The sequence below is a fragment of the Notolepis coatsorum genome (assembly GCF_963971535.1).
Source record: "Notolepis coatsorum genome assembly, chromosome: 12".
Lineage (NCBI taxonomy): Eukaryota > Metazoa > Chordata > Actinopteri > Aulopiformes > Paralepididae > Notolepis > Notolepis coatsorum.
The window spans coordinates 85564632-85592564 of record NC_140176.1 but is presented as its reverse complement, the minus strand read 5'-3'; the positions used below and the strand labels follow the sequence as shown (position 1 = coordinate 85592564).

The following is a 27933-nucleotide window of genomic DNA, read 5'->3' as shown; positions in this document are numbered from 1 at the left end:
TTGTGCCTCCCTCCCCAGTGATATGGACCCTATGCAATTTGCATACAGGCCAAACAGGTCCACTGACGATGCGGTCTCCCAAGTACTGCACAGCACCCTCTCTCACCTTGACCGCCAGAAGGGGAGCTATGTGAGACTGTTGTTCATTGACTACAGCTCAGCGTTCAACACCATAGTCCCCACCAGACTGGTGGACAAGCTGATCGAGCTGGGTCTGAGCTCCGCTCTGAGCGCCTGGATACTGGACTTTCTGAGTGAAATACCCCAGGCGGTCAGGGTGGGGGGTCAGACCTCCAACACCATCACCCTGAGCATCGGGTCCCCCCAGGGCTGTGTTCTGAGCCCCCTGCTGTACTCACTTTACACACACGACTGTGTGGCCATGTTCAGCTCCAACTCCATAGTGAAGTTTGCGGACGACACGGTGGTGGTGGGGCTGATCTCGGACAACGACGAGAAGGCCTACCGGGAGGAGGTTGAGGTACTGGAACGCTGGTGCCAGGACAACAGCCTGCTCCTGAACATTGGTAAAACTAAGGAGCTGGTCGTGGATTTTAGGAGGAGACAGCAGGAGACACACACACCACTGAGGATAAACGGGGCTACCGTGGACAGGGTGAGCAGCTTCAAGTACCTGGGGGTCCACATCTCAGAGGACCTGACATGGTCAACACACATAGACACAGTAGTAAAGAAAGCGAAGCAGCGCCTCTACCACTGTAGACAGTTAAGGAAGTTCAGAGTATCTGGGAAGATACTCCAGTCCTTCTACTCCGGAGCTGTAGAGAGCATCTTGACTGGAAATATCACTGCCTGGTATGGCAACAGCACGGTACAGGACAAGAAGGCCCTACAGAGAGTGGTGCGCTCAGCCGAGCGTACTACGTGTATTGCACTACCAACCATGCAGGTCCTATACAACAAGAGGTGCAAATCCAGAGCCTGCAGAATAATGAAAGACCCTCACCACCCCAACAACAGCCTGTTCAAGCTGCTGCGGTCAGGCAAACGCCTGCGAGCACCAGTAACGAGGACAGAGAGACTTAGGCTCAGCTTCTTCCCCCAGGCCATCAGAGCCTTGAACACTGAACTCTCCACGCACAAGCACACATGAGCACACACACAACACACACACTGTTCACGCTGCACACTAACAGCCACTTTAACATGAGCAAGCACACACTCATGCTGCACACGCTCACACTATGGACACTTTACAGAAGGAAAGATCACTTTAAGAATAGTATAGCTTGAGATCGTATAATATAGCATTGTATAGCAGTGTACATAAAGACCCAGTGCCTCATCCGTAGCTAACAGTGTACTGCACTGCCACAGGACCTGTGGCATGCTCTGTAAATAGCTCATGTACAGATACTGATATGCCTACTTTGTTTACTTGTATTTTGCACTATGTCGCTCTATGGGTTGGACTCTTATACTATTACTTGTATTATGCACATCGTTGCGGGCGAGACCCCCCGCATTTCACTGTATACCTGTATGCCGTGACAAATAAAACTCTTGTATCTTGTATCTTGTATCTTACTCAATCATGTAGACTTTGTGACGGCAGGTAACCTGATCCCAGTCTGTACATCATGAACCAATACCTCATCATGCTTGTTGTGGTGACATCATGCTTGTTGTGGTGACGTCATGCTGGTCGTGGTGACGTCATGCTGGTTGTGGTGACATCATGCTTGTTGTGGTGACGTCATGCTGGTCGTGGTGACATCATGCTTGTTGTGGTGACATCATGCTGGTCGTGGTGACATCATGCTGGTCGTGGTGACGTCATGCTGGTCGTGGTGACATCATGCTGGTCGTGGTGACATCATGCTGGTCGTGGTGACATCATGCTGGTCGTGGTGACAAATTGGACCAAACACATCTGCCTCAGAGTGAAAAGTTAAAGATTTTAATCTGTTCTGTAGAATCTCTAACATCACCATGGAGACGGCCATGGAGGTAGAGCAAGATGAGGGGTCAGAGGTCAGCGGGGGCGTGGCCAGACTGATAGAGTCATGTCTCTGTCCTGCAGGCTACGCTGGTCTATCTTGTCAGGTAACACACACACTAAGACACACTAATACACATGAACACACACACATGCAATACACACATCCATCTATTTTTCCCTCTATCCATCCATCTATCTCTCCTTCCATCTCTCTCTATGTCTATCTCTCTCGCCATCAATCCGTCCACCCGTCTATCGCTCTCTCCACCCCCCCGCCTCTCTCCCTCCATTCATCCATCCATACACCTGTCTATCTCCCTCCATCCATATCTGTCTATATCTCTCTCCATCCATCCATTTCTCCATCCAGCTATGCTATTCGTTTATATAACTACAGTTTTATCTCCTATTTGATCCAATGGGTTTGAGCTCTAAATCTGAGTTATCTGTGTGTGTGTCTCTGTCTCTGTCTCTCTCTCTCTCTCTCTCTCTCTCTCTCTCTCTCTCTCTCTCTCTCTCTCTCTCTCTCTCTCTCTCTCTCTCTCTCTCTCTCTCTCTAGGAGTGTGCACCAGGTTATTACCGCGAGGCGTCTGGGGTCTTGAACGTGCGAGGAGGCAGGAAGGCGTTTGTGATTCCATGTGTCCTGTGTGACTGTAACAACCACAGCCGAGCCTGCAGCCAGGAGACCGGAGACTGTCTGGTGAGCACACACACACACACACACGCACACACACACACACACACACACACACACACACACACACACACACACACACACACACACACACACACACACACACACACACACACACACACACAGTGTAAAGCAATATGGATACATAGAGTAGTATTATGAGATTGACAACATCTTCCTGTAATGCCTTGCTCACAGGGTTGCCGGCACCACACCGCAGGGGCCCACTGTGGGCAGTGTGCCTCAGGGTATTATGGGAACGTGACAGGCTCCATCAGTGACTGCTCACTGTGTGCCTGCCCCCTAAAGGACAACAGGTGACATTACAACCTCTTCTCTTTTCCTTTCCTCTCCTCTCTTATTTTCTCTTCTCCTTTCCTCTCTTCTCATCTCTTCTCTTTTCCTCTCTTCTCTTCTCCTTTCCTCTCTTCTCTTCTCTTATCCTCTCTTCTATTCTCTTCTCTTCTCTTACTCGAGTGTGTGTGTGTGTTTGTGTGTAGTTTCAGTCCAACCTGTGTATTGGAGGATGCGTTTGGTGATTTCCGCTGTACAGCCTGCCAGCCAGGATATGAAGGGCGGTACTGTGAGAGGTAAGACTGTCAGGCCTCAATTTAAATACATTTACATGTAAACTCATGTTCAGCTGTCTGTCAGGCCTCAATTTAAATACATTTACATGTAAACTCATGTTCAGCTGTCTGTCAGGCCTCAATTTAAATACATTTACATGTAAACTCATGTTCAGCTGTCTGTCAGGCCTCAATTTAAATACATTTACATGTAAACTCATGTTCAGCTGTCTGTCAGGCCTCTAATCAACTTATTTAAACTCATGTTCAGCTGTCTGTATCAATCCCTTTAACCCTTTCACTACCAGACGGTCTGTAGTGTGGTAGTGAAAGGGTTAACCGTCTGTAGTGTGGTTGTGAAAGGGTTAACACTTTGTCGTGTGGCAGTGAAAGGGTTAACCTTCTGTATTGTCGCAGTGAAAGGGTTAAACTCACGTTTAGCTTTTTGTCAGGCCTTGTATCAACAAACATATTATATGATGATGACGATTATTATTATTATTATTAGTATTACTATTTTTATCATTATCAAAATACAAAAACTAGAAATCACGACGATCAACCAATCCCCTCGCCCCCCTCACAGGTGTTCAGTGGGTTACTATGGCAACCCCTCGTCGCCGGGTGGGGTGTGTGAGCATTGCGCGTGCAGTGCGTGGGGCTCTCTGCGCGCCGCGTGTGACGTGCTGACGGGCCGTTGTGAGTGTCAGCCCGGGGTCAGAGGTCATCTCTGTGACCAGTGTGAGGAGAGGCACGTGTTGGAGGGCGACACGTGTGTGTGTGAGTATTTACAAGAGACACACACACACACACACACACACACACACACACACACACACACACACACATATTATGAAAATGCTCGAAACCCAGTGAAATAAATCGTTGATGAACTACTGGCACACTAACAGTCCTCATCCTCCTCTCTTCCTCCTCTCTCCCTCCTCCCCTCTTCCTCCTCCTCCTCCTCTTCCTCCTCCTCCTCCTCCCAGCCTGTGACGATGAGTGTACTGGAGTTCTGTTAGATGACCTGGAAGCAGTAGAGCGTCACTTCCTGTCTGTCAACCTGACAGGGGTCATCCTGGCTCCCTACAGCCTGCTGGTCACTCTGGAGAACAACACCAGAGACCTACAGGTACAAATACACATTATATACTCATTATATACATTATAGAACAACACCAGAGACCTACAGGTACAAATACACATTATATACTCATCATATACATTATAGAACAACACCAGAGACCTACAGGTACAAATACACATTATATACATTATAGAACAACACCAGAGACCTACAGGTACAAATACACATTATATACACATTATATACATTATAGAACAACACCAGAGACCTACAGGTACAAATACACATTATATACACATTATATACACATTATAGAACAACACCAGAGACCTACAGGTACAAATACACATTATATACACATTATATACATTATAGAACAACACCAGAGACCTACAGGTACAAATACACATTATATACACATTATATACATTATAGAACAACACCAGAGACCTGCAGGTACAAATACACATTATATACACATTATATACACATTATACACATTATATACACATTATACACATTATACACATTATATACACATTATACATACATTATACACCTTATATACACATTATACACATTATATACACATTATACATACATTATATACACATTATATATACATTATACATACATTATACAGATTATACACTGGAACACAGCACATGAGACCTACATGTACACATACATTATACATACATTATACACACACACAAACAAACAAACAAACAGAAATTCTATTTAACTACACTTTCTCTTACTCTCTCTCTCTCCCTCCTTATCTCTCTATCTCCCCCACTATATATATATATATATATCCCAATCTCTCTCTCTCTCTCTCTCTCTCTCTCTCTCTCTCTCTCTCTCTCTCTCTCTCTCTCTCTCTCTCTCGCTCTCTCTCTCTCCAGTCTCTGTCATCTTTCGAGAACAGTCCATCATTCCATCTGACCAGAGGAGAGGAGAATGTTAACAACTTGACTACAGAGCTTGACTCACTGCTGGAGCAGGTACTGTTCAACTCGTTTAATTTACTGTAATTTAATTTAGTCTAGTTTAATTGGAGTAACTCTCTCCAGTCCCATGGTGGGTTGCCATGTTTGTTTGCATTTGTACTACAGATTACTCCTTTAAATATGTTGTTGGTCTTTTCACTCAGCAACGTACTGTATTTGAAGTCTAATTTATGTCCCCCTTTCCCCTGATTGCCTAGGCCACCCGTCTGTCAGATGATCTAAAGGAAGTGGGCGTGTCTACCAACAAGAGTCTTTCCCAGGGTGCACTGCTGCTGGAAAACATTAGTAGCCTCCAGAATAACATCCAAGGTAACATATGGTCATAATATACAGTTAACCCATTTGTGCTGGCGTCCCAAATTAATTGACCTGAGAATACAGTCTTTGGTGGGCTCTAACGGGCTGTAGCGGGCTCTAGGGCTCATAGTAATTAGAGACAGTTTAGTAATTACTGTATGAAACTTCAGTAGTTTTTTTTAACAAGATGTGAACCAGAAAAGGTAAAGTTTGATTTGTTTTGAAAATAGGAACTTGAGAGATTCACTGTAAACTAGGCGTGTAACGGTACACAAAAACCATGGTACAGTACGTACCTCGGTTTTGAAGTCCAGGTTCGTTACGGGTTTTCAGTACAGTGGGGGAAGGTTTGGCTTTCCATGTTCCACTCAGGGGTGATGTAGTGTGCAGTAACTAATTGTACTTGTAGGGCTGTCAACAAATATTCTATATTTCAAATTAATAATCGACTTGTAATTATTATTATTATTCTTTATTATATTAGATTGTGAAAGAAACAGCCCCCGGTGGGCGGTCGTTAGTGGTTAACAAACCGTTGTATTCGTTCGGTACACTACACAGCCGTTCGGTACGCTAGGGTACACACTGAAACTGTTCGGTACGGATACGTGTACCGTTACACCCCTACTGTAAACACAAGATGTGCAACTGTTTTATTTTCCGCAAGAAAAGTGAAAATAAAATAAAAGTTTTCACTGCCCCCTAATTTCCTATGTAACGGTTCTTCTTTAATTTAGGCCATTTTCCATGGTTCTGGGATGTTTACATCTGGAGTAATAAACCATTAAATAAAATAATACAAAAACAGCCAGAGATAGGCCTGATTCAGCATCTGTACAAAATGGGTTCTTTAGATTGTTTAACACTAGCTAGCGTTAGCTGCAACGTTTCGGTAGCTAATATTAGTTCAGATCTTTGGTTGCTAACACTTTCCAACATCAAGAGAGGATATTAAACACTGTGCATTGTGGGGCAGATTAGGAGAGGTGACTGATGTAATAACATGAGGGCAGCCATATTTAATAGAGTCATTATTGATAATGGTGCCATCTACTTGTCTCTGATTGAATCAGTGCTGATGGAGGAGGCGGACCATCTGAACCAGACCAAGGAGGAGGAGGAGCTAGATTCAGCCAATCAGATGCTTCTCCTGGAGGAAGTGGCAGCCATGTTTGAAATCATGAGAACTGTCAATCTCACACTTGCCAACACCAGCGCCACTGAGGAACTGAGGTGTGTGTGTGTGTGTGTGTGCGTGTGTGTGTGCGTGTGTGTGTGTGTGTGTGTGTGTGTGTGTGTGTGTGTGTGTGTGTGTGTGCGTGTGTGCATAGACGCCTGCGCAATAGAGCACGGGAAGCGGGTGCTCTACGACTATTGAACATGGGGGGGCAAACGCTGGTTTTGCTCCCCCACTTTTTGATCATATGAAAAATATGATATACCCCCCCCCCCCCATATATAAATCTAAGCATAACTAAGTAATTTCAATCAAATTAATAATACGCAATGACACTTAATAGCAAGTTTTTAAGTTTCCAAAGATTGTGTGACCCCCCACTTTAATGGTTTGATCCAGTGCCCACGGGCCACGGTTCGTCGGCATGACGTATACGACATGTTGGGGGAGGCGGCTTTTTCGAAAGCCCTTGAAAAATTCAGACTGGATATTGGATAACATTGTGACTGGATTATTCTTCGGCGTTTACATCAAAATGGAGCAAATCATCATGTAAGTCGAACACTGTGACTGTATACTAAATGCGCAAACAGATTGAAACTGAATATTTCTCGTATGGTGAGCCTCGGCGCTGCTGCGCTGCACCGAGTGAATCCAGAGATACGGGATGGTGCGCAGGCGCTGTGATCACCCAACGGCGGAAATAATGCCGCTTTGAGCAGTTTATAAAAAAATATTAAAAATATTTATTAGCAACGCCAAGCTTTCAAACCATCCCGTATCTCTGTGCGAACCCCTCGTGCAACTGTGAGCACCTTTGTAATGTCTCTGTGATACTTGTATAACGAACGGTTCGGCCAGAACCAGTCCTTCATGGTAAATCTAGGTTGGTTTCCCATTGAGGAGCAAGTGACTGTGGATTCACTCGGTGCAGCACAGTCACGAAAGGGCTTAACATGGACCCTGATGTAAACAAGACAAACGTCTTTCTCTGGTCTGCATCGCCTTAACAATTGTGTGTATTGAGCCGTACTGTATTGTACCCATTCTGCAATCTGTTAAATAAAGTTTTCATTCATTCATTCAGCCGCCGCGCTCACTGGGGCTATTGATAGCGTCAATTAGTTGTTGTTGTTGTTGTTGTTGTTGGTACTGCGCTGCGGATGTGAACGGGGCCGGAGGGGCTTTGGGAGGATGGGAAAGTTATTATTATTATTATAATAGTAATTGGCTATCATACGTGCCTAGCTAGCGTTAGCTAAAAGAGCCCTCGCAGTGAAGTTATTATTATTATAGCTATCATACTGCAATATAAACTGAGTTTTATAGTGAAAAGAGCAGCTTTATTTTGGTCAAGATTGAAGGCTCTATATTGCAGGAAATTGCACATACAGGTGTTCATTAAATGTTAAAAAATCTGCCGTGGAGGGGGTCGTGCCGACAAAAAAAATTTGCACCCCCACTTTCAACTATAACTAGGCGGCCATGCGTGTGTGTGTGTGTGTGTGTGTCTCGTTTGATGGAACAACCTGATTGTCAGTTGAGCTGAAACAGTTGGAACTGAAAGGTCTCTATCTGACTAGTTTATAATGTTGATGACGTCCCCTTTAGCCAAAGAGAAGGAAGCAAACGCTCTCTCCTCCAAAAGCACCACTTCTCCTGAAGCGTAAATAAACAAATCTCTCCCTCTCTCTCTCTCTCTCTCTCTCTCTCTCTCTCTCTCTCTCTCTCTCTCTCTCTCTCTCTCTCTCTCTCTCTCTCTCTCTCTCTCTCTCTCTCTCTCTCTCTCTCTCTCTCTCTCTCCAGTTACGCTGAGTCAGAGCTGCAGACGGTGCAGGACATCTCGTCCACAGGGGCGGCGCTAGCGAGTCGGACCAGTACACTTTCGGCCTCTCTGTCGCTGCACACAAACGCCTGCAGGACACACAGACACTGCTCAACGATGCCGTGCAGCACAACAACATCACACACTCTCTCCTAGCAGGAATACACACACAGCTGGAACAATACCAGGTTAGTAATATATTAAAGATGGATACCCGGTTAGTAATATATTAAATATGGATACCAGGTTAGTAATAGATTAAAGATGGATACCAGGTTAGTAATATATTAAAGATGGATACCAGGTTAGTAATAGATTAAAGATGGATACCAGGTTAGTAAGAATACACACAGTTAAGAGTAATACTAGGATAGTAATATATTAAAGGAAGGATATACAATATGATGTAGATTGGTTTAATGTTTTGATAGCTGTCACCTAATGATGTGAAATAACAATGAATGTTTTTATAATGCTGTCTCCCCTCTCTCTCTATATCTATCTCTCCACCACTCTCTCTCTATCTCTCTCTTAGTCTCTCCATCACAACACCAGCATAGTGAATGAATCACTAGAGATGCAGATGGAACTCGCCCAGGACCTGTTGGTTGAAGCTCTGAACATGGCCGAAGACATCACTAATATTACTACAGTAAGATATAATATTACAGTTGGAGGTGGAGGTATATATAACAGTGTCTAGACTCTACCCCAGCAGGTGGAGGTGTATAACAGTGGAGTGTATAACAGTGTCTAGACTCTACCCCAGCAGGTGGAGGTGTATAACAGTGTCTAAACTCTACCCCAGCAGGTGGAGGTGTATAACAGTCTAAACTCTACCCCAGCAGGTGGAGGTGTATAACATGTCTAACTCTACCCCAGCAGGTGGAGGTGTATAACAGTGTCTCTAAACTCTACCCCAGCAGGTGGAGGTGTATAACAGTCTAGACTCTACCCCAGCAGGTGGAGGTGTATAACAGTCTAAACTCTACCCCAGCAGGTGGAGGTGTATACAGTCTAGACTCTACCCCAGCAGGTGGAGGTGTATAACAGTCTAAACTCTACCCCAGCAGGTGGAGGTGTATAACAGTCTAAACTCTACCCCAGCAGGTGGAGGTGTATAACAGTCTAAACTCTACCCCAGCAGGTGGAGGTGTATAACAGTCTAAACTCTACCCCAGCAGGTGGAGGTGTATAACAGTGTGTCTAAACTCTACCCCAGCAGGTGGAGGTGTATAACAGTCTAAACTCTACCCCAGCAGGTGGAGGTGTATAACAGTCTAAACTCTACCCCAGCAGGTGGAGGTGTATAACAGTGTCTCTAAACTCTACCCCAGCAGGTGGAGGTGTATAACAGTGTCTCTAAACTCTACCCCAGCAGGTGGAGGTGTATACAGTGTCTCTAAACTCTACCCCAGCAGGTGGAGGTGTATAACAGTGTCTCTAAACTCTACCCCAGCAGGTGGAGGTGTATAACAGTCTAAACTCTACCCCAGCAGGTGGAGGTGTATAACAGTCTAAACTCTACCCCAGCAGGTGGAGGTGTATAACAGTCTAAACTCTACCCCAGCAGGTGGAGGTGTATAACAGTGTCTCTAAACTCTACCCCAGCAGGTGGAGGTGTATAACAGTCTAAACTCTACCCAGCAGGTGGAGGTGTATAACAGTGTCTCTAAACTCTACCCCAGCAGGTGGAGGTGTATAACAGTGTCTCTAAACTCTACCCCAGCAGGTGGAGGTGTATAACAGTCTAGACTCTACCCCAGCAGGTGGAGGTGTATAACAGTCTAAACTCTACCCCAGCAGGTGGAGGTGTATAACAGTCTAAACTCTACCCCAGCAGGTGGAGGTGTATAACAGTCTAAACTCTACCCCAGCAGGTGGAGGTGTATAACAGTGTCTCTAAACTCTACCCCAGCAGGTGGAGGTGTATAACAGTGTGTCTAAACTCTACCCCAGCAGGTGGAGGTGTATAACAGTGTGTCTAAACTCTACCCCAGCAGGTGGAGGTGTATAACAGTCTAAACTCTACCCCAGCAGGTGGAGGTGTATAACAGTGTCTCTAAACTCTACCACAGCAGGTGGAGGTGTATAACAGTGTCTCTAAACTCTACCCCAGCAGGTGGAGGTGTATAACAGTCTAAACTCTACCACAGCAGGTGGAGGTGTATAACAGTGTCTCTAAACTCTACCCCAGCAGGTGGAGGTGTATAACAGTGTGTCTAAACTCTACCCCAGCAGGTGGAGGTGTATAACAGTGTCTCTAAACTCTACCCCAGCAGGTGGAGGTGTATAACAGTGTCTCTAAACTCTACCCCAGCAGGTGGAGGTGTATAACAGTGTCTCTAAACTCTACCCCAGCAGGTGGAGGTGTATAACAGTGTCTCTAAACTCTACCCCAGCAGGTGGAGGTGTATAACAGTCTAAACTCTACCCCAGCAGGTGGAGGTGTATAACAGTCTAAACTCTACCCCAGCAGGTGGAGGTGTATAACGGGCAGGTGGAACAGTGGCGCCCCCTGCTGAGGAAACACGTGGACAGTCTGGTGATGGAGCTGAGGAGGACGGATGCTCTGGAGACGGTCTACAGAGCTGAAGACCACGCACAGCAGCTCAGTGAAGAGGCTGAGGCTCTCAGCAGGTAGGACAGAGAGAGAGAGAGGGGCTCACAGGACCGGTAGAGCAGCGGTTCTCAAACTGCGGGTCGCGACCCAAAGTGGGGTCGTGGGCATTGGCAAGAATTTTTTTTTTAAATAAAAAATCTATATATATATTTATTTTCTTTATGTTCTGGCAACATATTTTGGCAAAATATGCCTCTTTTATAAATGTGTATTGATAACATAGTGCTGTAATGACATTTTCTAATAAATATCCATGATCAAGTTCAACAATGTGTGCTTTTATTTTGATATTCCTTAATTCCATGTTGAAATGACGCGATACATTAAGTGTGGGGTCGCCAAAAAAAATCCTAAATAAAATGGGGTCGTGGTATAAAAAAGTTTGAGAACCCCTGTGTTAGAGGATGTGTACATTCTGACAGCAGAACCACATCAACATTACACGTGTCAAATCGGACCTAATAACTAAATCATTATGTATATATTGATTATATATTCTATTCTCTCTCTCTCTTTCTCTCTCGCTCTCTAGCTCTCTGTCTGGGGTGTGTAATGCATCCCATAATAGCAGCAGAGTGTTCCAGGCTAACAGCATCATTAGAGGCTTCATCCACTCAGCTCTGGAGAGCGCTACACTGGCTGAGAGCACTGCTGATAGAGCACTGAATATAGTAGGTACACACACACACATACACACACACACACACACACACACAGGGCGACAGTGGCTCGGGAGGTAGAGCAGTCGTCTGGTAATCCGGAGGTTCCGGGTTTGATTCCCGCTCCTCCTTGAGCAAGACACTTAACCCCTAATTTCTCCCGATGAGCAGGTTGGCACCGTGCATGGTCGCCTCCGCCGTCAGTTGTGTGAATGTGTGAGTGAATGGGTCAAATGTGAGGAACAAATTGTAAAGTGCTTTGGATAAAAGCGCTATATAAATGCAGCCATTTACACACACACACACACACACACATTTCCTCCTCACTAAGAATATGATTGTCTCAAGATATAAAAGCCTTTCTTAGCCTGGGTGCCTGTACGTTAATGCCAAGCAAGCAGTGCAAAAATGCTTCCGCATTCGTCACCGCACGCTAGTGCGGTAAAGCGCCCTTCTTTTCAGACAAATGCTACCGTGCGTGCACCGGCGGCGGCGTGCTCGCTCAGGTGCGTGCGTGCGCCGGCGTGCTCGCGCGAGGTGCCCGCGCATGCGCATGAGATCCCGCCTTGGCGGAGCTCAATATATATAAGTCACCGCCCCTTATTCAGTATCTAGCAATAGCTCAATTGGCAAGGACACATGGCTGTGGATCCTATGGCTTGTTTGCTGGCGAGTTCGAATCCCATCGAAAATATTTTTTAACGTGATTTTTTTTTAACGTGTATTCTTTCGCCGGTTAAGGTTAGGCATGGTTAAGGTTAAGGTTAAGGTTAAGGTTAGGCATTGTTTCGGAGTTGGTTAAGGTTAGAACGGTTAAGTTTAGGCGCTGTTAAGGAGCTGGTTAAGGTTAGAGTTTGTCAAAGAGAATGGCAATATAATTTCTATGGTTAAGGTTAGGCATGGTTAAGGTTAAGGTTAAGGTTAGGCATTGTTTCGGAGTTGGTTAAGGTTAGAACGGTTAGGTTTAGGCGTTGTTAAGGAGCTGGTTAAGGTTAGAGTTTGTCAAAGAGAATGGCAATAGACAGCCTATTTCCGCGCGACCTGGGCGCTGGGCGGCGGAAAATGAAAGGCGCATTACTGCATGCCACTACGGTACATTTTTGCACTGCTTGCTTGGCATAAAGCTACACGCAGCCTGGGTGGCCATTCTGTTGTCCTATTGGCTGAGTGTGTGTGTCTGTTCCAGACGGTCCAATCAGAGCATCCTTTGGTGTCTCAGGGCAGAGAGGCTGTCAACCTCAGTACAGCTGTCCTGCAACACAGCCAAGACCTACTGAATACCACTGATGGTTAGTCTACCCGTCTGTCTGTCTGTCTGTCTGTCTGTCTGTCTGTCTGTCTGTCTGTCTGTCTGTCTGTCTGTCTGTCTGTCTGTCTGTCTGTCTGTCTGTCTGTCTGTCTGTCTGTCTGTCTGTCTCTCTAATATTACCTAAATGTATTATAGTGTTAATGTATTTGATATATATATGTATTATATTTATAGGTCTGGAGTTGACTGTCAGTTCAGCCATAACTCATCTGGGATTGGTCAGAGAGAGTGTCCATAACATCAGCCACCTCCTCCCTCAACCAATCAGCCAGCTCCACAGCCTGGCCAATGGTGAGCAGTTTACAGCTACTAATTAGTGTTTCAACAGCACTGATTTTATCATTTTACTGTTAAAGGGGAACTCCACTTTTTTTGGAAATTAGCTTATTTAACATCTTCCCTGGAGTTAGACAAGAAGATGCATACCTTTTTTGTCTCTGTGCGTGCATTTTAGCTTTGGGAATAGACGCTCCGTTAGCATAGCTTAGCTTCATCACTGGAAGTGAGGCAGGACAGTAGCCTTACAGTGCCTTACAGTGTATTGCAAGGTCTGACATTGACCAAACTTGATATGCATGACCTTGGTGGGCTCTAGGTCAACTCCTGAAAAGGGGGTCAATGTCAGACCTTGCAATCAAAAGTTAGGAGGCGCACTGAAATTATGGCAAGGGTTATTAGCCCCCTAACTTTGATTGCAAAGTCTGACATTGACCCCCTTTTCAGGAGTTGACCTAGAGCCCACCAAGGTCATGCATATCAAGTTTGGTCAATGTCAGACCTTGCAATACACTGTAAGGCACTGTAAGGCTACTGTCCTGCCTCACTTCCAGTGATGAAGCTAAGCTATGCTAACGGAGCGTCTATTCCCAAAGCTAAAATGCACGCACAGAGACAAAAAAGGTATGCATCTTCTTGTCTAACTCCAGGGAAGATGTTAAATAAGCTAATTTCCAAAAAAAGTGGAGTTCCCCTTTAAGACTGGTTTTATATTTGTACCAAGGCCAGTGAAGTTATTTTAAGGTTTGTTTTGATAGATGGCACTCTATTGTGTTTCAGGAACTAGTGAACTCTTCCAGCTGACTAAACAGCAGACTGCAGTAGCTCAGTCTAACGTCGAGGTGGCGCTGCAGCGTCTGGACCAGCTGAGAGTGCAGCTGGAGCGCTCTTCTTCTGTGGTGGAACAGGCCAACGTCACGGTCACATCCACCAACACCATGGTGACCGACTCACAGAGCACTGGTATTTACATTTACATTTTGTAATTTAGCTGACCGCTTTTATCCAAAGTGACTTACAAGTTCTGTACGACAAGTCAGCAGGAAGGGTACAACTCTTTCAGCTGAGTAACAATGATCAAACAGTGCTGAAACTTGGGTGCTGCAGTATTGAGTACATAGACATAAGACATATTAGTATAGTAGGAGTAGTGCATGGTAGTATAGGACAGTAAGAAGGTTAGTGTTTTTTTGTTTAGTTTTTGGTATGTAGGCCTACACACACACACACACGAGGTACAGACTTTATACATAATAGTATGATATGTACAGTGTTGTGCTAGTTACTGAAAAATAGTAACTCAGTTACTTTACTAGTTACTTCATTTCAAAGTAACTTCGTTACTGTACTAGTTACTTACACCCAAAAGTAATGAGTTACTGTGAAAAGTAACTATTTAGTTATTTAAAAAAAAGATTAAAAAAAAAAGATTGCTCCCGAGTCCCATGCCCTATAGTACTCAAAATCGGTTGATCAACTTGACAGTTTCCATTCACATCACCGAACTCTGCTAAGCAATGTGGTCTAGATACAAACACAAATCTGACACAAACAAATGTTGTCCCGAGTCATATAATAAGAAGTGCGCCGGTTGAAGGAACAGCCTTGATGTCGCCGGAGCGTTTCATTATAACCATTATAATTCAAGGGTACTACGACTATGCTTGCACCTCATGGTACCAAAGCACCTCAAAGGCGCTTAAAACAAAATTACAAACATCACAAAACAAACTGGTCAGACTACTACTTGACCTGGGCCCCGTTTCATGTACCTGGATAACTGAGTTAGCCGGATAACTTTAGCTGGATAACTGGGTTAGCCGGACTTTCCGGTTTCATGAACGTGGATTTTCCAGATCACCATGCCAACAGATCCAAAAGTTTGAGCCTGCTCGAAAGCAGAGTTCAAGTTCAAGTTAGCCCGATCACGCAGAGCCACGCCCCCGCAAAGAAGTGACAGCTCGTTTCCTGAAACTATTCCCACAGTCTACGATCTGCATTATACCATTCTGAATTACGTTTTTGTGCTCCATTCTTCCAGAGGGGGCTTTTGAAATGTAAAATAGACCCAAAATGCTGATATTAAATTCACTTTGTCCTAAATAATGCACGTTATATATACCGTGGCGACGGTGGCGCTCGCTCGTGCGATGTACACAAAAATGTGGTTATTTTAATTGTAACTGGGATTAAGATGTCTGATGAGATGCGCTGTTTGACGGATTTGAGAAATTGAATGAGCCGTTGACGTCACATGAATGAATGAGGATAAAGAAATAAAACTTCATTCAAAATAAGGAATATTCTAAACACGGGTCTCTCGTTCATTAATGTATAAACAATGAATTTATCCCATCTGGCACAGTGGCCCAGTGGTAGTGCTCAAGCCTGCCAACTTTGCGACCCGGGTTCAAATCCCGGTGTTTCCAATATGATTTTTTTGAATATAATATTAATGATTATACGCCAAAGTAGCCTGGTTTTAAGTTAAAATATTATAAATCTACATGCATTGAGGATGTCATTCTTTATATAGCTCTCAACGTGCACCAAATTGAATTATTCCTATATTGCAAAAAAAAGGAGACAACTAGGGTCTTGAACCCCGGTCGTCCGTGTGAAAGTCAAAAGAACAACCCGTTAGACCACATTAGAGATAAGTTAAAGATTGACTATACATCAATCAATGGGCAAGAGGGCCGTATCGTAATTCTGTATAACAGTTAACTAATCATTTTCGCTAGCAAGATCTCATTTGATTATTCAATCCAGCAGGCAAGTTTAAAGAAATATAATCTGATTGATTGAGGTAATGAGGGACTTAGAATTAGCCTATAGATAACGCATTTAACTTGTCGGCGAGGCGTTTGATCCGTATTGCAATCTGTCAATAAAGTCTTAAATCAATTAATCAATCAATGCCGTTGAGAATCAGGGTCTCTGCCATCGATACGTGCTGGCTTTTCACCTAAAACGGCTGCGCGCATTTAGCCTGACTCGCAAGTCTGGCTTGAGTTAACGAGACTGAATCCACCTTTGTGAAACAGGAAAATCCCGGCTTCGAACATCGGGTTAACTGAAGCTGGATAATGGACATCTTGATCGACTTAGTTGAACCACGTACATGAAACAGGGCCCTGAACCCCAGAACCCACCTCACCCCTGCCCACTTTGACAACCTAGGATGGCTTAGAGTAGACGACAGAGTACAGCAACTTGCAATGGGCCTGGTCTACAAGATACACTATACGACCGGGGTACCCATGTACATGTCAAAATACTTCCCAAAGGTCAGTGAATACCACAACCACTACACCAGAGGAAGCTCAACAAATCATGTAAAACCCAGATTCGGCTCAAACAAGGGACTAAACACGTTTCGCAATTATGCCACAACAATGTGGAACGCCCTACCCAAAGCTAGCGGTAACAGTACTGTATATTTGAATACTGTTTATGTCACAAATGTATCAGTACTAAATACCTATATGTCCCTATGCCATAAATGTCATGTATGTTGTGTATGTCATAAATGTCTATATGAATTGAAAATGGGGGACCCTGATGGAAACAAGACAAACGTCTTTCTCTGGTCTGCATCCCCTTAACAATTGTATGTATTGAGCCGTACTGTATTGTACCCATTCTGCAATCTGTTAAATAAAGTTTTCATTCATTCATTCATTCACCATCTTGCAAGTTGCAACGTTGTTTAAGATATCAATCAAAGCATTGCAACGTTAGAATAGTTAGGATATCAATTGTGCATGAAAGGACTATATTTATATTGTTTGGTTAGTATTATATGAGATTCCCTGGCAGATTTCGTACAGTCAAAATCCGTTGATCAACTTGAGTTTCACTCACCAAAGTCTGCGGTGGTTGAGATGTAGTAACGTTACGTTAGTCCAGTTGACTCCAGCAGCGCCTCAAACATGTTCTTTATCTCGTTTCCATGTTGTATATTAATTATCTCTCCAAGTAGTTGCTAAATGGTTTGTTAGTTTGTTACTGCATTCTTTGTATGTAGATTCATAGCGAGCGTTTGTTTTGTTTACAATAGAGAGGGTCTATTTCTTTCCGTAGCCGCATTTCTTGCGCACTTCTGATTGGCCAGTGGCCAGACTCGCCTCGTATCATTCTACGCGGGTGGGGATGAGGATAATAATAATAATAATAATAATCACTACCGCTCGCTATCAATCTACGCCGTATATAACGCAAATAACGCAGTGACGAACCATTCAGTAACGTAAGTAGCGTTACTGAATTTCAAAAGTAATGCGTTAGAGTACTAGTTGCGGCAAAAAGTAACTTCGTTTCTGTAACGCGTTACTTTGTAACGCGTTAGTCCCAACACTGGATATGTATACTTTATATATGTAGTATGATGTATATACTTTATATGTAGTATGATGTATATCATTTATATATGTAGTATGATGTACATACCTTATATATGTAGTATGGTGTATATACCTTATATATATTGTATGATGTATATCATTTATATATGTAGTATGATGTGTATATACTTTATATATAGTATGGTGTATATAATTTATATAAATGATGTAGTATGATGTATATACTTTATATATGTAGTATGCTGTATATACTTTATATATGTAGTATGATGTCTATTAGGGGTGTAAAGGTACACATATCCGTACCGAACCGAACCGTTTCAGTGTGTACCGTACCGTACCAAACGGCTGTGTAGTGTACCGAACGAATACAACGGTATGTTAACCACTAACGACCGCCCACCGGGGGCTGTTTTCTTCACAATATTATATAATTATCATTATTTTAACAAATAAATTACAAGTTGATTATTAATTTCAATATAGAATATCCGTTGACAGCCCTACAAGTACAATTAGTTACTGCACACTACATCACCTCTGAGTGGAACATGGAAAGCCAAACTTTCCCCCACTGTACCGAAAACCCGTACCGAACCTTGACTTCAAAACCGAGGTACGTACCGTACCGTGGTTTTTGTGTACCGTTACACCCCTAATGTCTATCATTTATATGTAGTATGCTGTAATATATACTTTATATATGTAGTATGATGTATATAGTTTATATATGTAGTACATTCAGAATTCAGAAGCATCAATAGTTATGATGGAGAAACATCTTTAGTTTTTAAATCAACTATAACCCCTTTCTCTCTATTTCCTATTTCCTGTTTCCTCTCAGCCAACGAGGCGCAGGGTAAGCTGGAGGAGGCGGAGCTTCGGTCGAAGCGTCTGATGGAGAGGATGAAGCCTCTAAGCTTGCTGGGAGAAACGCTGGGACGAAACCTCTCTGACATCAGAGAACTCATCAATCAGGCCAGGAGACAGGCTGCTTCGGTACACACTCACACACACACACACACACACACACACACACACACACACACACACACTCACACTCACACTCACACTCACACTCACACTCACACTCACACACACACACACACACACACCTACACACACACACACACACACACACACACTCACTCATTCACACAGACTCTTCACTTCTCACTTCAATGTCAGTGTAACGATGAATATTCTTTTATATCCCCAATGTATTAATTTTTTATAATATTTCTAAAGTTCAATATGATAGTTTATTACACATGGATCCATACCAAAAAAAAAGAAACAATAGTCAAAAGATAGTTAGTTCTAAGTCTAGTAAGCTTAAAGGAAGAGAGAGCGAGAGAGGTGAATAAGGGAATATCTATCTATCTATAGTATATCACTATATCCATTTATCACTATCCATCTATCACTATCTATTTATCTCTATATCTCTGTGTCTCTCTCTGTGTGTGTCTCCCTCTCTATCTCTCTATTTGTGTGTCTCTGTGTGTGTGTGGTGTGTGTGTGTCTCTCTCTCTCTCTCTCTCTCTCTCTCTCTCTCTCTCTCTCTCTCTCTCTCTCTCTCTCTCTCTCTCTCTCTATAGATAAAGGTAGCAGTCCAGGCAGACAGAGACTGTGTCAGATCCTATAGACCAGACATCGTATCCAGTAACTTCAACACTCTGTCTCTCACCTTGAAGACCACTTCACCTGATAACCTGCTGTTCTACATGGCTAGCACTAGCACGGTAAGACACACATACTAATAACTGGCTGTTCTACATGGCTAGCATATAGACACTAGTCCCTATATGATGGGATATAGACACTAGTCCTTCTAGATCAGGGGTCAGGAACCTTTTTGACTGGGAGAGCCATAAAAGCCAAATATTTCTAAATATATTTCATTGAGAGCCATATAGTATTTTTAACGTATAATAAATTAAATATGTCTTACTTTTAATGCGACTTCTGGTGCTGCATGGTTTTGCTGATGGCCTTGTAGTCTGGTTCATACGTGGTGAGGTTGAGCTTCATGCAGGCGTTGAGGCTTCCATCAGTTAAACGTGAGCGTAGGTTGGTCTTAATGTTCCTCATATGCGAGAATGACTGCCCACATGCATATGTAGAGCCAAACATGGTCAATACGGCAATACTCGCATGCTGCATTGTGTGGTATGTCACAGGAAGCTCGTGCCACGTTTTAAGAATCAGCTGGTCTTCAGGTTGAAGACCCGGACGCCTGTACGTTAATGCCAAGCAAGCAGTGCAAAAATGCTTCCGCATTCGTCACCGCACGCTAGTGCGGTAAAGCGCCCTTCTTTTCAGACAAATGCTACCGTGCGTGCACCGGCGGCGGCGTGCTCGCTCAGGTGCGTGCGTGCGCCGGCGTGCTCGCGCGAGGTGCCCGCGCATGCGCATGAGATCCGACACGAGCGGAGCTCAATATATATAAGTCACCGCCCCTTATTCAGTATCTAGCAATAGCTCAATTGGCAAGGACACATGGCTGTGGATCCTATGGCTTGTTTGCTGGCGAGTTCGAATCCCATCGAAAATATTTTTTAACGTGATTTTTTTTTAACGTGTATTCTTTCGCCGGTTAAGGTTAGGCATGGTTAAGGTTAAGGTTAAGGTTAGGCATTGTTTCGGAGTTGGTTAAGGTTAGAACGGTTAAGTTTAGGCGCTGTTAAGGAGCTGGTTAAGGTTAGAGTTTGTCAAAGAGAATGGCAATATAATTTCTATGGTTAAGGTTAGGCATGGTTAAGGTTAAGGTTAAGGTTAGGCATTGTTTCGGAGTTGGTTAAGGTTAGAACGGTTAAGTTTAGGCGTTGTTAAGGAGCTGGTTAAGGTTAGAGTTTGTCAAAGAGAATGGCAATAGACAGCCTATTTCCGCGCGACCTGGGCGCTGGGCGGCGGAAAATGAAAGGCGCATTACTGCATGCCACTACGGTAAATTTTTGCACTGCTTGCTTGGCATAAAGCTACACGCGACCCGGACATGCTCGCGAGCCATTGGTTCTGACCCGACCTGTGAAATGTATCTTCAAAACTAATTTCTGTTTATTTTCAAACGACACAGTATTATTATTTTTTTATCCACTTTTTCTCCCATTTTCTATATTTTTCTCCCATCCCAATTTCGTATCATCCAATTCAACCTTCCCCTGTCACGAACGCTGTTTCTTGCCTCCCACAAGCCGGCTGCAATGTGGACTAAGTCATACATAGCACAAGTCCCCTCCGGTACTTGAGGTAACAGCAGTCGCATCTTTTCACCTGCGCAGCTCGATCTCTCAGTGGCGAGGAGTAACGCGTGGGAGGCTCACGCTGCCCCCGACACTTCCTGATTCTCCTGCGCAGACGCACCAACCGACCTGTAGGAGTCGCTGTCCACAACGCCCGATCCCCACCCATCAGTTTCCCACCCCCTAATACGGCCAATGTGTATTAGTATGAACGACCAGCTAAACTGAAAGCAATGTGGAGCGCTGGGCTCGGACAGAAATGACACAGTATTATTAAGAAATATCACAAGTATTTTAAAATAAATTAAATTTATTTAATTTTTTTACTCAAAATTGTCTGGGAGCCATATGCCGTCACCAGAAGAGCCATATATGGCTCGCGAGCCATAGGTTCCTGACCGCTGTTCTAGATGATGGGATATAGACACTAGTTGATGGGATATAGACACTAGTTGATGGGATATACTATAGACACTAGTCATTCTATATGATGGGATATAGACACTAGTCATTCTAGATGATGGGATATAGACACTAGTCCTTCTATATGATGGGATATAGACACTAGTCATTCTAGATGATGGGATATAGAAACTTTTTTACACCACAACTTTTTTTATACCAGGATCTTTTTTGGCGATCCCACACTTTTTTTTTTTTATCCACTTTTTCTCCCATTTTCTATATTTTCTCCCATCCCAATTTCGTATCATCCAATTCAACCCTCCCCTGTCACGGACGCTGTTTCTTGCCTCCCACAAGCCGGCTGCAATGTGGACTAAGTCATAAATAGCACAAGTCCCCTCCGGTACTTGAGGTAACAGCAGTCGCATCTTTTCACCTGCGCAGCTCGATCTCTCAGTGGCGAGGAGTTACGCGTGGGAGGCTCACGCTGCCCCCGACACTTCCTGATTCTACTGCGCAGGCGCACCAACCGACCTGTAGGAGTCGCTGTCCACAACGCCTGATCCCCACCCATCAGTTTCCCACCCCCTAATACGGCCAATGTGTATTAGTACGGACGACCAGCTAAACTGAAAGCAAATGTGGAGCGCTGGGCTCGAACTGACGAGCCCAGCGTCTCCAGCATTTCATGGCGAGTGCCTTGCCCACTACGCCACGTAGCCGCCCTTTGGTGATCCCACACTTAATGTATTGTGTAATTTCAACATGGAAGTAAGGAATATCAAAATAAAAGCACACGTTGTTGAACTTGATCATGCATATTTATTAGAACATTTTATTACAGCACTGTGTTATCAATACACTTTTATTTTTTATTTTATTTTTGCCAATGCGCGACCCCACTGTCACCTCCCCACGACTCCTCTTTGGGTCGCGACCCGTAGTTTGAGAACCGCTGTTCTAGATGATGGGATATAGACACTAGTCCTTCTGGATGATGAGATATAGACACTAGTCCTTCCGAGCCTTTGGATCTAGACCAGTGGTTCTGTCTCTCTCTCCAGGTGGACTTCCTGGCTCTGGAGATGCGTCGTGGGAAGGTCTCTCTGCTGTGGGATGCTGGGTCAGGCAGGGGCAGGCTGGAGTACCCTCATCTAGACATCACTAACAACAGATGGACCAGGATCAATGCTACAAGGTACACACACACACACACACACACACACACACACACACACACACACACACACACACACACACACACACACACAAACACACACAGGTATAATGGATAATGGATTTTGAATAGATAGAGAATAGATATACAAAATAATATGCAAAAGATTGAACAGAGGTTGTGATAGAATAGAGGTTTTATAATATATATATATATAATAACATATATCCTGACTCTAGGTTGATAATAAAACGGATATCCTGACACTAGGTTTATAATATAACGTATATCTTTTAGGTTATAGGTTTATAATGTAATAATATATATCCTGTCTGTAGGTTTATAATATAATAACATATACCGACTCTAGGTTTATTATAATATAACATATATCCTGACACTAGGTTTAATATAACGTATATGTTATGGTTTGAAACCGACCCCAACAGCACGGCACAGACAGGTAGTTCAGAGTTAGCCAAAGACTAGGGCGTATTTATTTCTGAAACAGGAATGAGCGAAATAACAATAAGAACAACAAAGGGGAGAATGTTCTTGGCAGAGTTGTCTGCGGCTCTGCAGATCGTCCCGGTATTGAGATGGTGAAGCGGCGTAGCGCCACTGCCTCTGCGGCTCTGCAGCTACTCCAGGATCCAACTCGGGGAGGAACGGAGAGAGAGAGAGAGTGGTCAATAAACAAGCCAACGGAATACAGAGGCAGTCCAGTCCTCCTTAGCTGAGTCCAGTATAATCACACGTGACTTAATCTTCAGTGTTACCAACACACAAGTTTAGCTGAGCCCAGTACAATCCCACGTGACCTAATCTTCAGTGTTACCAACACACAAGTTTAGCTGAGTCCAGTACAAAACAAAAACGGCAAATCTTCAGTGTTATCCAAACACACAGAAAACAGAGAATCCAAAAGGTTCGTTCCAAAAACTCACCAAAGCGCAAAGCGGGCAACGAGGCACAGCTCCAACAGATGATAGAGATACACAACAGCGGCGACTTCCATAGACGTCCTGAAGAAAAACAGACGAGGCACAACAACGGGGGGGGGGGAACAGGCAGTAGCAGTGGTAATCCAAAACGACCCGACAACGATTGACAGAAAGCCCCGAGTATATGAAGGGCTCTGGAGCGCTGATTACAAACAAACGACATGTGCGTGACGGCAATTGGTAATTGACCTAGAAGCGTGTGGCGGCAATGAGCCAATCCTCCTCACAGTACCTTGAAGCGTGTGGCGGGAATGGACCAATCCTCACAGTATATCTTGTCTGTAGGTTTATAATGTACTAATATATATCCTGCCTGTAGGTTCGGAGTCCACAGCTCTCTGTCTGTCCATCAGCTGGACTCAGCCTCTGGTCCGTTGCCCCCGGTAACCGGATCCTCGCCAGGGTCGGCTACCGTGATGGATGTTGACAGCAACACTGTTATCTATGTAGGAGGCCTGGGAGCCAAGACCAAGGTACTACACACACACACACACACACACACACACACACACACACACACACACACACACACGCACACACGCACACACACACACCTACACACACACACACACACACACACACACACACACACACACACACACACACACACTGGTGGGGGCGTGATTTGGGTGGGGTCTGGGAGTGTAGACCAGAGCCAAGACTGTACCTGTTTAGTTTTCACTCGTCCACAATTGACCCAGATGGCAGGTTTATCATTTTAACTGGACATATCAATTCATTTCCAGTTACCAGTTACACTGGTAAATATTTATGGGCGGAACACAGAAGACCCAGCTCTTTCCATAATGTGTTTGACTTGATCCCAGAAAACAACCCATATCAATATTGTTTTGTAAGATTGTTTGTGTACGATTTCATAGTGTGTGTGTGTGTGTGTGTGTGTGTGTGTGTGTGTGTGTGTGTGTGTGTGTGTGTGTGTGTGTGTGTGTGTGTGTTTGTGTTTGTGTGTGTTTATAGAAGCCCTTAGCGCTGGGTCAGAGCAGTTTTCAGGGCTGTATGGGCGAAGCGTCGCTCAACGAGAAGGACATTGGACTGTGGAACTACAGAGAGAGAGAGGGGACATGTAGAGGCTGCTTTACCAGGTAATATATATATAAAAAAAACAATATATATAGATATTTTATACAGAGAGTGGATGCTGTATGTGGATGCTGCCTGTTTGTTTTAAATCATCAAAATCTCTTGCCCTTTCTCTCTCTGTCTCTATCTTTCTCTACCTTTGTCTCCCCTTCCTCTCTCTCTCTCTCTCTCTCTCTCTCTCTCTCTCTCTCTCTCTCTCTCTCTCTCTCTCTCTCTCTCTCTCTCTCTCTCTCTCTCTCTCAGTCCTCAGTCTGAGGAGACATCGTTTCACTTTGACGGCAGTGGTTACTCAGTAGTAGAGAAGTCTCTGAGGTCGACCACCACCTCTGTAGTGCTGCTGTTTAAAACACTGTCGCCTACTGGACTACTGCTGTACCTGGCTTCTAACGGCACGGTGAGACACGCACATATACACACATACAGACACACACGCAGCCCTTCCTGGACTACCTATTTCTTTGCACAATAGTGCACAATTGCATTTGTGTATCTTTATTCTAATTTAGTATATATACCCTACTACAATCCTGCACAATTGTACAGCCCTGTCCTATATTATATTATATTGTATTTTTATTCAAATTTAGTTTATATATTCCATTTTATTTTATTCTACTTTAAATTGTCTGTTAACTCTTTCAGTGCCACGCCTGGTTTTCCATTTTACCGCTTGAATGCCACCATCCGCGCCAATGTTAACGTTAATATCGCCTAATCTATGTTTTAAATTATGGCTATGTGTCTAATCTGCCCATCGCATTATCAAAGACTATTTTCCAGACAGTGCTGTGAAGGCAGATTGTTTTTTTATCGCGTCGTTGCCGTTTCAGAGCAGTTAGAAAAGCCCCCGTTTTGATATAAAAAACAGCTCATTCTGGAGCATTCTATGAAAATCGTCTTTTAGTGGAATATTCCACAACGTTGATATTCGTCAGCCTTTTTATGAATCGTTTTCAAATAAACGCTAGATGATCAATATTATACGTGCACGCACGCACATTACGGCCGCGCGCGGATAATGGCCTCGTTGATTTCCTCTCGGAGTTTTACATTGAAACCGAAAGAAGACATTTCACAAAACAGCTTATAACTTCATCAAACTTACTCTGATTATCCTACCACTGATAACATAGAGTCCTTACCTGACATCAGATGGTATCCAACTGGTATATTCCAATTCAAGTTCAAGTTCAAGTTCTTTAATAGTTGTCATACAGAAGTACAGAATACTTTCATACAAAATGCTTCTTACTGTTACGCTCCAGAGACTGTGCTAGACAAGATAGTATCAAATAACATAATAACATAATATAGCATGAATTTAGAAGAAGAAAAATGAGGTCACAGTGTTCGGTATAGACATATGTACAATGTTCTGAGTTACCATATAATATACAATACACAATACTATGCAGTGTACTAATGTACAGTACTATCTAGTGCAAAGCAGAAATGGGATGAGGTACAATTTTAGGTACAATTTACAGTAAGGTGTACGGGTTGTAGTGCAATCCTTCATCCATAAATATAAAGTGTGGGGAGTGGGTGCTACAGTGTGTTTGTTTAAAGTGGGTGTGTGCTATAAAGTGTGTGGAGTGGGTGCTACAGTGTGTTTGTTTAAAGTGAGTGTGTGCGTGTGGATGTGTGTGCTATGTGCGTTTGGTGGTTGTTATTGTGTAGTGTTCATTCATTGTTCGTTTAGCAGCCTGATGGCCTGGGGATAGAAGCTTCTTCTGAGTCTTTCTGTGCTCGCCTTGAGACTCCGGTATCGCTTGCCTGACCGCAGCAGTTCAAAGAGGCAGTTGTTCGGGTGACTGGAGTCTTTAATGATTCTCTTAGCCTTGCCCGTGCAACGCTTGTTGTAAATGTTCTGGAGGGTGGGGAGCCCCCCTCCAATTGTGCGTTCGGCTGAACGTGTCACTCTTTGTAGTCTGCTTCGGTCTTGTGCAGTGCTATTCCCAAACCAGGAGGTGATGTTGCCGGTCAAGATGCTCTCTATTGTACATGAGTAGAAGTTCTTAAGGATCTTCTGGCTGACTTGGAACTTCCTTAGGCGCCTGAGGAAGTAGAGGCGTTGTCGTGCCTTCTTCACAACACTGTCAATGTGTGTGGTCCATGTCAAGTCCTCGGATATGTAGGCTCCGAGGTACTTAAAGCTGTTGACTCTCTCAACCGGTGCCCCGTCGATGCTGAGGGGGCTGTAGTCCTTGACCCCCGACCTGATCACCATTCGAAAAAATCGATACGTGTATGGATCCAACGCGACACAGTGGATCTCCATGATCCGCGGGGATCTGAGGCTCCAGAATGAACTCTAATAACCCCGGCTGGATCAGTGAACTGGAAAATGTGGAGTACCGGATTTTTTTCCCCATTCATTTTCATTGAGTCCATTCCAAAATCACTTATGTCATCTGGGAGACGACAGGGGCCGCTTTTTTCCACAGTGATCACCGGCGCAGCTCGGCAATACTCGGGTAGGCTCGGGTGATGCAATAATTTTTCAGATCGCAAAAAAAAAAAAAAAAAAAAAATCCGAGAAATCTCGTGAGTGGCTAGTAACCACCTATAAAAAAACACGAGAAATCTTGTGAGTGGCACTGAAAGAGTTAATGTTGATGCACCAAACGACCAAGACAAATTCCTTGTATGTGCAAGCTTACTTGCAATAAAGACATTTCTGATTCTGATTACATACACATACACACACACACACAATGTACCCTTCCAATACATTTAAGGGATTATTATTGTTTTTTTTTTTATTTATACGGTGCAACACAAAGTAGATTTTAGTGAGCTCACGTCAGCTTATACAGACAGGAGCTTGACCCCATTGACTTTGCATTTGCCCCACTTGAAAAAGAGATGTAATTCTCAATGTTATTATCCTGGTTAAATAAAGGATGAAAAAAAAACACTGGAACTGTTTTAGACAGAGTTTCTCATCTACTTCCTGTTGTTACACAGAGGGACTTCCTGTCTTTGGAGCTGGTGGAAGGGCGTGTCCGTTTGACCTTTGACCTGGGATCAGGAGCCCTGAGCATGACCTCCACCAGAGCCTATAATACTGGAATCTGGTACAAGATTACACTGCAGAGGAATAAACGCAAAGGTACTTATTTATTATCTACCATT

The 27933-nt window shown here is 43.9% G+C and overlaps 1 pseudogene across 1 annotated transcript in view; it reads left to right on the top strand.

The window, feature by feature from the left end:
• The window catches only part of LOC311237950 (laminin subunit alpha-1-like), an 81701-nt pseudogene that overhangs the window by 32971 nt on the left and 20797 nt on the right, over positions 1 to 27933 (top strand). Inside the window, exons 23-45 of the transcript XR_014621093.1 lie at positions 1938 to 2067; positions 2524 to 2664; positions 2857 to 2975; positions 3159 to 3248; positions 3814 to 4007; positions 4220 to 4362; positions 5226 to 5324; positions 5528 to 5639; positions 6701 to 6860; positions 8611 to 8817; positions 9165 to 9281; positions 11106 to 11269; positions 11785 to 11923; positions 13098 to 13200; positions 13395 to 13511; positions 14277 to 14459; positions 18708 to 18862; positions 19465 to 19608; positions 22578 to 22711; positions 24014 to 24167; positions 24673 to 24797; positions 25039 to 25189; positions 27766 to 27910. The product of XR_014621093.1 is annotated as a laminin subunit alpha-1-like (transcript). The remainder of the gene's footprint in view (positions 1 to 1937; positions 2068 to 2523; positions 2665 to 2856; positions 2976 to 3158; positions 3249 to 3813; positions 4008 to 4219; positions 4363 to 5225; positions 5325 to 5527; positions 5640 to 6700; positions 6861 to 8610; positions 8818 to 9164; positions 9282 to 11105; positions 11270 to 11784; positions 11924 to 13097; positions 13201 to 13394; positions 13512 to 14276; positions 14460 to 18707; positions 18863 to 19464; positions 19609 to 22577; positions 22712 to 24013; positions 24168 to 24672; positions 24798 to 25038; positions 25190 to 27765; positions 27911 to 27933) is intronic.